Consider the following 14,114-nt stretch of genomic DNA (forward strand, 5'->3'; position numbering starts at 1 on the left):
CTTTGGTTCATGGTTAAGTTTGTGACTTTTCTCTCCATCACAAAAGGTCTGTGTTTTTGGTATATCTGGCTGCTGGAATTACTGTATGGTGGTATGTGGGAAATTCTTTCCTGTTGCATAAATCAGACAAGCAGACAGCCATCTGCGGCCTCCTGTTACAAACATGGAGGTGATAATTTGACCAAAAATGGGAAGGAAAGGCCTGGGAAATAGCGGAGTCTTTTTGGTTTCAACCATCCAAAACAGTGAATCACATTAATTAACCACTGAACTGGCCCCAGGCTGTTTCTTTTGCTAAGGCTCAATTCATCTCCCAAATATTCCGCACATAGGTCAGTAGAAACCTCGGATTAATAGAGAAGGAGCGTTTCAGAAAAAGTGTGGGGAGCCTTTTGGCTTGAACATGTAGGCACTTGGAAAGCCAGCCTGAGACCACAGACTGAGCACAAAGCCAAAGCACTTGGCAGCTTCCTGTTCTAACCCTTGATGCCAGGCCAGGCCAAATAGAATTGTTTAATAAGCGTTTAATGCACACTCCTTTAAGACTGGTCAAAACATATTTCATGGGTAGGTGGTCTTTATTACCTCACCTCACCACAGAACCACTCTAACGTGACATTATTCTATAGAATTGGGGTTCAGCATATCTACTGTGGTACTGTGGACAGCTAAGCCAAACAATTTGGGGGCTTATAGCAGTGCTTTATAGTGCCGGGTAAGTGCTTTCTTTATTACTCTATTTAGTCACGCTTGACAGACCACCACAAGCTTGTGAACTTGAGCATCATGGTCTGAGTTATTCTACTGGAATGCCTCTTTAAAATCTTTAGCTGCTCTTTTTTAATAAAGGTCTAGATGTTTAAAATGCCACACTGCGGTCAAATTTATTTTGAAAAACAAAAGAACAACAGCTTCACCGAATACCAGTCATTGAAGTCGAGAGAGTTTTCTGTTTCTCGTTGCTATGTTGGGACCACCTGTTTGTGCACTGGAGCTATGATGTAAATAGCACACTGTAGATCCTTTGTGGTGCTGCCCTTTTGTCTAATGCAAAGCAGCGGGGTGTCTGTGCATTTGGGGGAGTAGGAGACACAGATCTAGGCTGCGAGAATGTAGCCCATCCCTTGATTAGAATGTTCATTAGTGAATCCCAGGATGTGCATCAGCTGGGATGGTTTTGCAGGGAGGGGTCAAGGCACCCCACATGTTCAGGGAGGACCACATCCATACAGGACTGAGGGGGAGCCAGAGCCGACGAGACGCCAGTATAATTAATCCATCTCAGGGCACACACAAACACAAATGCACCTACATCATTGAGGCCAGCAGGGGGCGATCACCCTGCGATCTATGTGGGTCCTGATGCCCAAGTATAGTGACGGGGACAGTGTACTGTAAAAAGGCACCATCCTTCGGATGAGACATAAAACCTAGGTTCTGACTCTCTGTGATCATTAAAAATCCCAGGAGTTTCTTGAAAAGAGTAGGGGTGTTGCCCTGGTGTTGTGGCCAAATTTCTCATTGGCCCTTACCAATCATGGCCTCCTAATAATCCCCACCTCTGAATTGGTTTCATTACTCTGTTCTCCTCCCCACTGATAGCTGGTGTGTGGTGAGCGTTCTGGCGCACTATGGCTGCCGTCGCATCATCCAGGTGGATGCTGCACTTTGGTGGTGGTGGAGGGGAGTCCCCATTACCTGTAAAACACTTTAAGTGGAGTGTCCAGAAAAGTGCTATATAAGTGTAAATAATAATAATAATAATAATAATAATAATAATAATAATAATTATTATTATTATTATTATTATTATTATTATTATTATTATTATTATTATTATTATTATTACATTGAGGCTAATTTTCCCAGAAGCCAATTAACCTGCCAGTATGTCTTTGGACTTTGGGAGGAAACCGTAGTACTCAGTGGAAACCACCCAGTTACAGGGAAAACATACAAACTCCACACAAATAGCTCCCCAGGTCTGTAATTGTTCTAGATTAAGGTATTTTTCTTTTTTTCCTTTTATTAAAAGAAGCATTTGAGATATTTTTACCATGTAACACTGCTTTGCTGGTAGTGAAGGTGAACAATCATCAGACTCATTAGCATCTTAATAATAATAATAATAATAATAAAAAACTTTATTTTATATAGCGCCTTTAAAGGTGGCTTCTCAAAGCGCTTTACAGGATGACAATAACAATAAGTAAGAAGACTACAACAATAAATAAGAAGATTTCACAAGATAGGACACAATTATAATTACAACAATACAACAATAACAATAGAGGAGACCGTGGAAGGTGGTATTAAGAAGAGCAGAGGGGTGAAGAATGGAACCAGTTAAGTAAAGGCTTTTCTGAAGAAGAAGGTTTTGAGTCTGGATTTGAAGGAGCTTAGAGAAGGTGACTCTCTAATATCCTTGGGCAAAGAGTTCCAGAGCTTGGGGGCATAGCAGGAGAAGGCCCTGTCGCCCATACATTGTAGACGGGATTGGGGGACAGTAAGGAGGGCAGAATTTGAAGAGCAGAGGTTGCAATGTGGGGAGTAGGGCGATAAAAGTTCAGACAGGTATTGAGGTGCCAAGCCATGTAAAGCCTTATAGGTGAGCATGAGGATTTTAAAGTCTACGCAGAATTTGATGGAAGCCAGTCTAAGGACTCCAGGATAGGAGTAATGTGAACACTTGCACTAGACATGGTCAGGATTCTGGCTGCTGAATTTTGGACATACTGCAGCTTGTTCAGAGTAGATTTATATACCCCAGGGAATAGAGCATTGCAGTAGTCAATTCGAGAGAATACAAATATGTTGATCAGCTTTTCATAATTTACCACTCTCTTTGATTAAAGGAACAAAAATAATTATCTTTAAGTAATGAGCACCATGGTGATTTATTACTGGAAGAACTTATATTAAAAACAAATCTTACTGCAGCATGATCTGAAATGGTAATTGAATGGATGGTACAGCTGATCTGTTAACTAAGAAATAATTAATTCGATGAGTTGTGAACAGTTAAAGAAAGGTATTTACCCTAGCTAGAGGGTTTTTAAGTTGCCATGTATCACCAAACCAAGCTCATTCATATAATTATTAAGTGTGGAGCTAGCAGAAGGTTAAAATTAGGTGGAACTGAGGATGTATCTATTAAATCTTTAATGACCAGGTCGAAGTCATCATCCATTATAAGGATGGCATCCTTATGGATGGAATCCAATTCACTAAAATAGAATTAAAAAATTGTGAATTATCTTCATTGGGACTATACAGGTTGACAATCGTAACTAGTTCACAAAAAATACTTCCATGAACAATAAAAATCCCCAGGTCTGGAATTGAACCCAGGAACCCATCAATGTTAACTACTGCAACTGTGCCATCATGGTATCCTAGCTTCTTAATAGAGTACACGATGTCTAAGACTTCTGTCCAGTAGTGTAAAACTCTTTCGTGTTGTCAACAACTTTAATCTTTAAGTACTGGGAGGCACCAATGTTAACCAATGCACCATTGTGCCACAAAGGGAACTCATGTCCAGTCAAAGACTGCCATGCAACTAGCTTCTTTGTTGTAAGGTTGAAATTTGAGCCACTAATATAACATATGAACTCTGAAGTCTGTTACAAGACTGTAACTCCATCTTGGAATTAGGTCACTGACTGGAGTCTGACTGAGAAGGAGGCTTTGAAATGGGGTGTAATTTAATGAAAGGATGGCTAAGTTCACATGATGTTTAGAGGCTCCATTCTTTCCAGTGTTACTGAATTTGATGATATTTGAGCATCCCAAATCACTTTGCTATTGGACTTAAACTCATTGCATCCCTGTTGCATTTTAACATTCCAGTTTCTAACACAAGATGGTAGTCTGTGTGTCCTTAACAATGCTTCAGAAAGTCTGGGTGCAGATTTCTTATGAAACATAAACCATTTAATAATTACACATTAGGAAAGTTGGATCTGTCTTCAGAAGCCCGAAGCACTGAGCCAGATTATAGTTCCCCCTATTAGTGATGATTGCAGTGCTATTTTTGCACACAGACCATCTGTAAGTTATTTTACTAATATTCAACTACCAGGAATAACAATTTAACATTTTCCTCAAACTTTATTTGAGAGATGAGTGACATTAAGTTTAAAAGCAAAATATGTACAATAACTGACATTTTTTGACTTAATAGATCTGTGTATTAGACCTCAATCTGTGTTCGGTTGGAGGTAGAAGCGTTTCTTCTCAAGATCTCTCTAGCAATCCTTGAGATCTCCTATTGTCAATAAAAACTGTCTGCATGTGGCTGATTAAGAGCTTGTGCTGTGGTTTTCACATAGCTAGAATTGCACCACTGCAATTCTTCTACATGCCTGTGTACGTTCAGCCACTGACGCTGGTTTTATAATAACTAAAACTTAAGTGTGGTTACAAAAGAAAACTTTAAAATGTACCTTCTTTCTTCTGTTCAAAGGGGGCTATAAGGCATGTAAGATGTGTAGAATGCAGACCATTACAAATAAGTGTAGGAGGAATTTGGGAAATATTTTGTAGGAAATTGTCTGAAGGAAATGCTGAGTGTTTCTGGGGTGCAGTCTCTTTATAGGTTGAATATGCTGATATTCTTTCCATAATTATTCCTTTACTGCAGAAATAGCTGGAACACATATACTTTTAACATAGAATTTTCTACATATGTCTTCTTACAATTGTTTAAAATAACTGCCAGTTTTCCAGTGTGCTTTTGACAGTAATTAGCAACACTAATTACAGTTGTCAATATTATGTTGTCAGTAAGACCTGCCAGTAAAAAGTCCTTCTGAATCTGCAGTTAGATATCTTGACAGCACATGGCAGATCCTTCAATGAATAAGTCAGTCAATGTCCAGCAAGCTGTGCTTGGGGCCTAGTTCCTGTCTCATATTCTTAGGTGAGTTTGCTGATTTTCTCTCATTCTTATCCCTTACATTTAAAAAGGATCCTTATTCTAGGGGACTTTAATATACACATTGATTCAACCTCTTCCAGTCTGGCTAAAGACTTCCTTTCTCTTTTGGGATGCTTTGACCTTGCTCAGTTTGTTTGTACCCCTACACATAACAAAGGACACACCTTAGATCTAATTATTGCAAATGACTCCTTTGTCTCCCACTGCTCCCCCCTTGATCTAGGCCTCTCTGACCACTTAGCCATTCTCTTCAATCTGGAATTACCTGTTTCTAACACTTCCCCCTCACGCTCTGTAAATTTCCGCAACTGGCGATCAATTGATCACCCAAGGTTTGCAAATTCTGTTCTGTCCTCCTTATCCTGTTTCTCTTCCTCTGACCCTCTAGAGGACAAAATACAGTTACTTGACAATGCTCTTTTATCTACCCTCGACACCTTTGCTCCTTTAAAAACTCGAACCATCTCCTTCTCTCGCCCTGCCCCCTGGTACAATGACCATCTGCGCTTCATGAAGGCAGCCTCTCGCAAACTTGAGCGTAGGTGGCGTCTTTCCGGCCTAAATGTACATTATCAGGCCTGGAGAGATTACTTATCTGATTATAAGGTTACTATAGAGTCTGCTAGATCCACCTACTTCTCTCACATCATTGAAAATCACCAAAACAATCCCAGACATCTTTTCTCCACCATCAACAGACTGCTCAAGCCAAACTGCCCCACCACATTACCTGCCTCATCACAACTTTGCAACACATTCTTAGATTTCTTTAGTTCTAAGATTGACAACATCAGGCATCACATTCTCTCCACTACGGATATAATTTCCACACCTCCTCCCTCCTCATCCAACTTCTCTGGTTCCCGTCTCTCCAGCTTCTCTCTTCTTGACTCAGCATCCCTAAACAAACTAGTTACGCGCATGAAACCCACCACATCTATTTTAGATCCCATTCCCACCACTTTATTCCAGTCCTGTTTCTCTTCTCTCTGTCCCATTGTCCTCAATATAATACATGAATCCTTGAGCACCGGCATTGTACCAACGGTCCTCAAAACTGCTGCTATTACCCCAGTGCCAAAGAAGCCTAACATGGCTCTCGACAATCTTAACAACTTTCGCCCCATCTCCAACTTACCCTTTCTCTCTAAAATTCTAGAACGTGCTGTCACACTTCAGTTACATAACCACCTCATGACAAACAACCTTTTCGAACCCCTCCAATCTGGCTTCCGTCAACTTCACAGCACAGAAACCGCCCTAGTCAAAGTCACCAACGATCTCCTAATAGCTTCTGATTCTGGTTCTCTTTCCATACTCATCCTTCTTGATCTCAGTGCTGCCTTTGACACTGTTGACCATAACATCTTGCTTTCTCGTCTCGAGACTGTGTTTGGAGTCTCTGACACTGCACTCAAATGGTTTAAGTCTTACCTCACTGATCGCTGTCACTTTGTCTCTCTCAATGGGTACAGGTCTGAAATTGGTCTTGTCAAGTCCGGTGTCCCTCAGGGCTCAATACTGGGCCCCTTGCTCTTCAGCATTTACATGTTCCCACTTGGTCAGCTTTTAAGATCACATGGCCTCAGCTTTCATTTTTACGCTGACGATACTCAAATATACATCCATACCAAACCCGACACTGATGTGGCTGTCTCTATTCTATCTAATTGCATCTCTGACATAAAAATTTGGATGACTCAAAACTTCCTTCATCTTAACTGTGACAAGACTGAAGTCATGCTTATTGGTACCCCCCATCAACTTCGTAAAGCCAGTCCTGTAACCCTGTCTGTAGATGGCTCTGTACTTGAGCTCCAATCAAAATTGAAAAACCTTGGGGTTATATTCGATTCTGGCTTAACATTCGACCCACATGTACAGCATACTGTCAAAACATCTTTTTTTCACCTTAGAAATATCGCAAGACTACGCCCTATGCTATCATTAACTGTGGCTGAAAAGCTGATCAACATATTTGTATTCTCTCGAATTGACTACTGCAATGCTCTGCTCCCTGGGGTATCTAAATCTACTCTGAACAAGCTGCAGTATGTCCAAAATTCAGCAGCCAGAATCCTGACCAGATCTAGTGCAAGTGTTCACATTACTCCTATCCTGGAGTCCTTGCACTGGCTTCCGGTCAAATTCCGCGTAGACTTTAAAATCCTCATGCTCACCTACAAGGCTTTACATGGCTTGGCACCTCAATACCTGTCTGAACTTTTATCGCCCTACTCCCCACCTCGCAACCTCCGCTCTTCAAATTCTGCCCTCCTTACTGTCCCCCAAGCCCGTCTACATTGTATGGGCGACAGGGCCTTCTCCTGCTATGCCCCCAAGCTCTGGAACTCCTTGCCCAAGGATATTAGAGAGTCACCTTCTCTAAACTCCTTCAAATCCAGACTCAAAACTCTCCTTTTCAGAAAAGCCTTTACTTAACTGCTTCCATTCTTCACCCCTCTGCTCTTCTTAATACCATCTTCCACGGTCTCCTCTATTGTTATTGTTGTATTGTTGTAATTATAATTGTGTCCTGTCTTGTGAAATTTTCTTATTTATTGTTGTAGTCTTCTTATTTATTGTTATTGTCATCCTGTAAAGCGCTTTGAGAAGCCACCTTTAAAGGCGCTATATAAAATAAAGTTTATTATTATTATTATTATCATATGGATCCAGACTTCAGCAGTGTCCCAGGAGCTCCTTTGTCAAACATACAAAATGTTTTTATTTTCAGAGAAGTACGTCTCTGAAGAGTTTGTTTGTTTGAATCAAACAACATTTTTTAGCTTTGTCTAAAGCATTGTGCTAACTATTAACTTCTCTGTATTAGATTAAATGTGTAATTTTCTCCCATCTATCTTTAAATCTAATTGATATTTTGCACAATTAAAAACAATAGCACAAATGCATCAAATCCTTTTGAAGGCAGGTTAAAAAAGCTGCCTAAAAGCTACAGATCATTAAGCAAAATGACAAGAATTTGAAATGTTTTAGATATCTTTGCTAATCTATTCAACCATGGAATAGCTTCGTATTAAAATAATTTTCCAAGACATACATGAAAGGCAGAAATTGTTTGTTTGTCCCCTTGACTTTCTTAATAAATATGAGGATAATTGCTCCATGAGAGCCTTATTTTTGTTGCTACAAGGCAACATAATGTCTGAATTCAAAAACAATATGAGAATGAAGAGAAATTTCACATGCCCTCGGGCAAAACAGATTTGTTTATCTAGTACAGGGAAGAATAGAAATGACTTTGATATATATATATGGAATATTCAGACCAGAAAAAAACATGCCTTGTTTTCTGTAGTCAGTCAACTGTGAAACCAAACACAGACATAACACAACAAGTATTTGCATTGCATTTCCATCTTCAATCATTCACTTTAGTGAATCACAGCATCCTACTAATTAAAAAAACTTTTTTTTTTCACTTCTCAATCTTCTTACTTCCTAAAAAATATACAGTATTTATACTTCTTGATTTTTTTACTTCCTTAGAGTAAGGGTGCCTTGCCACAACATATCACACCAAAGCCTCTTTCACTAAATTTCTTGACTAATGTTTTATTTTTGGACATTCATGGAGCAGATAAAAGGGAAATTGAGAAAAGCTGGAACAACTAAATAGTACTTCTGTAGCAACTTTCATGTGAGTGTCTGTTTTTCATTTAATCTATTCATGCATTGAACCTGTCTTTTTACTGAGCATGTCCTAATCAATTATTGTTGTTTGTGTGCCTGGGTGGTGTCTCCAATGCAGTTTTGACATGTTGTTTGGAAGTACAAAAACGTATGAATAACCCACTTATACACTCTTGAACAAATTCCTGTAGATTTCCTGTAGAACAGATCATACCTTTTCCTCAGTCAGTTGTGATTTTTATCATTGAAGTGCTGCAAAAACAAGCATAAATATACAACTATAAACAAGTACGACAGTACAAAAATCCGAAAACCTGTAGGTGTTAAAATGACAAAATAAAGAGGCTATTCTATCAGGTAATAAAATCAGGCCCTGACACCAGCCTGCTGTAAGCAAATAATAAAGATGAATGATTTCACCTAAAACATCTGGGAATTCTGGCAAGTATGTTCTTAATTTTTTGTATTAGCACTAAATACCCACTATATAAACACACAATGCTACACAACACGCAATGGGTTATGAACAGATATTTACAGGTCTATGGGTTTTTTATAGCCCTGCCTTTTAGAGATGGCTCTGTACTCAAAATACTAAACACTTTTTTGGGCCAAGAGAGGAACCTGAATCTTATTAAATATCATGGATCCTAACCAGGACTGAATCATCCTGTGTAAACAGATGTTCATAAGTGAAGTGGAATCAATTTCCCCATTTTAACAATGGCACCACTAAAGACGGAACGCTTTAAGCCTGTGGATTTCACAATAAAGGAAGTCGGGATTTTTAAGTAAGTAAGACAGCAATATCACTCCTATAATAAACTCCTGACTTCATTCCGTGTTCAGATTACCAGGACAGAATCTGGATTTAAATCTGATTGGAAAGAGGAGCTCATGGCACAGCTTCTGATGACGAGGCTTGCCATTGAGACTTACACACCAGTGTTCAGGTTAAAGGTTTCGACAATGTACATTTTACACACCTCTTTTCAGGCCAGAACTGAACAGTCTTGTTCCAAAGCACTGTAAAGCTGCCATGTGTGTCCGTGTGAGACAATGTGATTAAAGTCAGAAGTAAACACCAGGAATTTCTGTATGCTGGAAAATGTGTAAGAAGTATACAGATTCTTTTGAAACACTGACATGGTTTTAATCTGTGTGCTTTATATCCTTTTTTATGCGTTATTCAAAAAAGCATGTGAAATGGCAAGAGCTGTGAAAGAAGACAATCTCCAGAGCATGAAGCACAATGCAGACTAAATTCAAAACACATTTCACTCATGTGTTCCTCAGCGTTTCCCTTCTTTGGGTTCCAGAGCTGATTTAAGCGATGAAAGGAGTGCAGACTCACACTTGGGGGCATCACGATGGAGTGCTCTGAGATCAGTCTATCCATTCGCCATCGGCTTGGGGAGACAAACCCGCGCTGAGGACTTGCTGTTAATCACAAAAACACGGGCCCTCGTGTGCTCTGACACTTTGTCTTGAAAGGAAATATTTTTTGATCGTACATACAGTATGTATAGGCAGACTTTCAACAAATAGCACCTTCGTGCTGCATTAAATGAATGGGTGATCAAGATAATGTGCACTGTAACTTGTGAGAAGTGGGGCATGATAAACTCAGCACTTAAAATCCTTACATGGATTTAGTGACAACAAAAAGTGACTCTCTGTCTAACCCTGATCGCCCCACTTTTAAAAATTCAGTTCTAAACTAAGTTTTTTAAAGTCAGTTTTTCGGCAATTAGCCTACTGTAAGATACAAAGTCAATTTAAAAAACAAAAGCAGACTCAAAACCTATGTGTTGGTTTGCTAGCTAAACCTGTGCGTAGGCTGAAATGTCCTACGTATATTTACATGCACAATGTATTGTTGTTTTTTATCAATTGTTGAAAGATTCATATACAACACTAATAATCTAATGATGCCTTTTTTTGTTACATTATATTCTGTGAGATCCTGTACACACATCTCAGTCACGTCTGACCAGAACATGCTGAGAATATCAGCAGTAATAAGGCTAATTCTTCCAGGCAGTTGCTTATTTGTCACTGGCAATCATCCATCTATGCACAGGAGCCAAGTCTTGTCCAGAGATGTCAACGTAAATCTGCTGAATTCCTACTTTCTGCTTAAGGTTTTGGATAACAAAGGCAGGGAAGCCAAGATCTATGATCTGTATTTGGCACTGATTGGAGTCTGTAATGTGTGAAAGAAATCTTTGGCAATGAAGCTAAGCCAACCATGTCAAATAACTACAAAGTAGTTAAGAAGTGACAATATTTTTGCTCTACCACACCACAGACCTCTTTTGAATACATATCATTTGCAAACAAAAGGATATTACTGTCAGATTTCATGTTGTTTTCTGGGCATTAGCCTTCAATCAACATCTCATCAGCATCCATACCATTTTTTATCTGAAAGTCCCGAGAACTGAGAGATAATTGATGTCCTTTTGGTGATTCTTGCTCATGTTATGTTTGGTGTGTTACCATTACTATAAATATTCATTCCCAAATACCCATCTGTTTCATTTACTTCACAAAGCAAACATTGACATCTAATCATTAATCATTCATAAAACTCATCGTGCTTGCTGGGATAGCAATCACTAACCATTGCCTCTGAACTGGGTGAAGGAGTCAGAAGATGGATGGATGGACAGAAAACCCATCTTTTCTTATGACCAAAAAGCTTTTAGAAGTAGAATTGCTACACACCCAATCTCTTAAGCATCACATGCTTAATTGAAAGCATGTACTGTACTGTATATAGAGTAAATCTGGTTTACTCTAGAAGCATGTGTATGTACTGTGTGTATATCTTGTACATGGCAATTGTTCCTTTTGTGGCAGGCTTGCACCTGTCAATCGGTTTTATACATTTTATAAAAAGAGCCATTCATTTAGAAATGTCTCAATCTTTTGTATCTATTCATTCATTTTCTAACAACCTTATCCAATATTGGTTTGTGGGGGACTTTGGGCCTATCCCAGCAAGCAACAGGCATAAGTGTTACGGGTGAAGCTGGTGTCAATGAACTCTCATTATCCAATTTCCATTCCATACCCCTTCCTTCACTATTTAAACCCCCTGTTCATACCAAATCATCGCTCGGTATTAGGAATCAATCCACCTCCTAATCTTGCATCGTACTCTACCTTTGACCACCGTTACGAAGACTCTTCTAGCCTCGGACCTCTCGACATCCCTTTCGTCTCGCCCCTCTGTGTTTGCCTTGTTATTCTCTCTATCCGCATTTGACCTCGCCCTTCTCAGACTCGTAGCCATTTGGACTCTCTTTGAGACCCGCATAGGGTTCGGAATAACTCGCCGTCACAGAATACCGAGCCAACAACATGAACCCCGCGGGTCAGAACAATCCCTTTTCTACCCTCCAGCAACACTCCCAAACCATGGGTCAGCTAACGGCAGTTGTTCAGCAATTAGTTACTCATGTTGCTCAATCCCATCTATCTCCACCATGAGTACCCCGCATTATCAACGGACACCCCGCTTACACAGTCAACAAGCTTTTGGATTCTCATTGGTTCCGTGGTTCCCTGCAATATCTTGTAGACTGGGAGAGCTATGGCCCTAAAGAGAGATCCTGTGTCACGATCATAATCCCTCCTCTTAAGGGCGCTCCGGCTCTTTCACATTTTGCTGATTCCGTGCACCTGCAGGATATGCACTGGATTGAATGCCATGCAAAGACATAATCAAACAAATACACTCACACCTGGGCCAATTTGTCCAGAAGCCAGTTAACCTGTCAGTAACTATTTGGACTGTGGAAGGAAACCAGAGCACCTGGAGGAATCCCACTCGAACATAGGGAGAACACACAAACTCCATACACAGAGCGCCCTAGGAATTGAAGTCAGGGCCCCAGTGCTGTGAGGCAGCAGTGCTAACCACTGCACCACCATGCTAGCTGACCTTTTGTATCCCTCGGAGGATTTTTACTCAGCACACTTGACACTGCGAACAAGCCTGGAAATTTCTAACAAGAAGTATAAAGGTGTTCCCAGTAACAAATATCTCAAACCTTAATTGTAAGTTGTATTAATACTAGCTGAAATGCAGACCCTTATAATTAAGCTTTCATCTGGCAGCCCTTTTAATATGAATTCCATGATTTATTGTATAATGAGGTCTAATTTTTGTAGCATAATTTATTCCATGGCAGAGGAAAACTAATAAAACCTAGATTGCATGTTGTATTTCCCAGAGTAATGTCTTTTTTTATGAGGGTAACGTAGGAAACATCCTGTCATAAAAGCAGGGTAAATAAATGCCCTCATGTTATAGTTTTAGTTACTTCTAGAACGCTGGCTTTAACAGTATTACAAGCACCCTAATTGGCATTGTTGAGACATTTGGATACATTTAAATCTGAACCCTGTCATGACTTGAATATTTCACATAATGTTAGGCAATCAAATTCTTCATAATACTAAAATGCACCGTTTTCATTTTGCTTTCCTAATTATGTCAAGACTGAAAGTTAATGCTCCCATTGCTCGTGTGACAGATCTCTGGCACCCTTCCAATACAGCAGGTATGAGCTGTTTTGAGTGGTACTTGGTGGTTGTGGTCAAACAGGATTTCTTAGCTGTGGTTGTTGTGTTTCATGGGGGAGTGGTGCTGTCAGTTGTCAAAAGACTGGTGAGCCAGTACATGCTGTTTCAGTTCACATTGCAGCAGCACATCAGTTTATAATAATAATAATTCCTTATACTTATATAGCGCTTTTCTGGACACTCCACTCAAAGCCCTCTACAGATAATGGGGACTCCCCTCCACCACCACCAATGTGCAGCATCCACGTGGATTATGCGACGGCAGCCATAGTGTGCCAGTACACTCACCACAAACCAATTAACAGTGGGGAGGAGAACAGAGTAATGAAGCCAATTCATAGATGGGGATTATTAGAAGGGCATGATTGGTAAAGGCCAATGGGAAATTTGGCCAGGACGCCGGGGTTACACACCTAATCTTTTAGAGAAACGTCCTGGGATTTTTAAAGACCACAGTGATTCAGGACCTCGGTTTTATGTCTCATCCAAAGGACGGTGCCATTTTACAGTATATAGCCTCCTGCTAGCCACATTAACACCTATTCCTGCAGCAACCTTAGTTTTTCCCAGGAGGTCTCCGGTACTAACCGGGCTCACACCTGCTCACACCTGCTGAGCTTCAGTGGGTAGCCAGTTGTGAATTTCAGGGTGATATGGCTGCTGGCCATGTGTATAAATTATGCCAGATATAAGAAGGATAAATATATATGTGTGATGAAGAGATCGGCACCAAAAACGTGGTTAAAGCATGGCTAGCTGAAATGACAAGCCAGAAACACAGTGAAACCAGTTGGTAGCAGCTGTTTATCAAGTCTGCAAAGTCTTCCAAAGAAGATAATGTACAGATAATATGTATGCACTACAGATATCCTGAGCTCTATTGTATACCATCATCCTCACAAGGTTTATTATAACCTAGTTT

Source organism: Lepisosteus oculatus, chromosome 8 (assembly GCF_040954835.1).
Source record: "Lepisosteus oculatus isolate fLepOcu1 chromosome 8, fLepOcu1.hap2, whole genome shotgun sequence".
Taxonomy (NCBI): domain Eukaryota; kingdom Metazoa; phylum Chordata; class Actinopteri; order Semionotiformes; family Lepisosteidae; genus Lepisosteus; species Lepisosteus oculatus.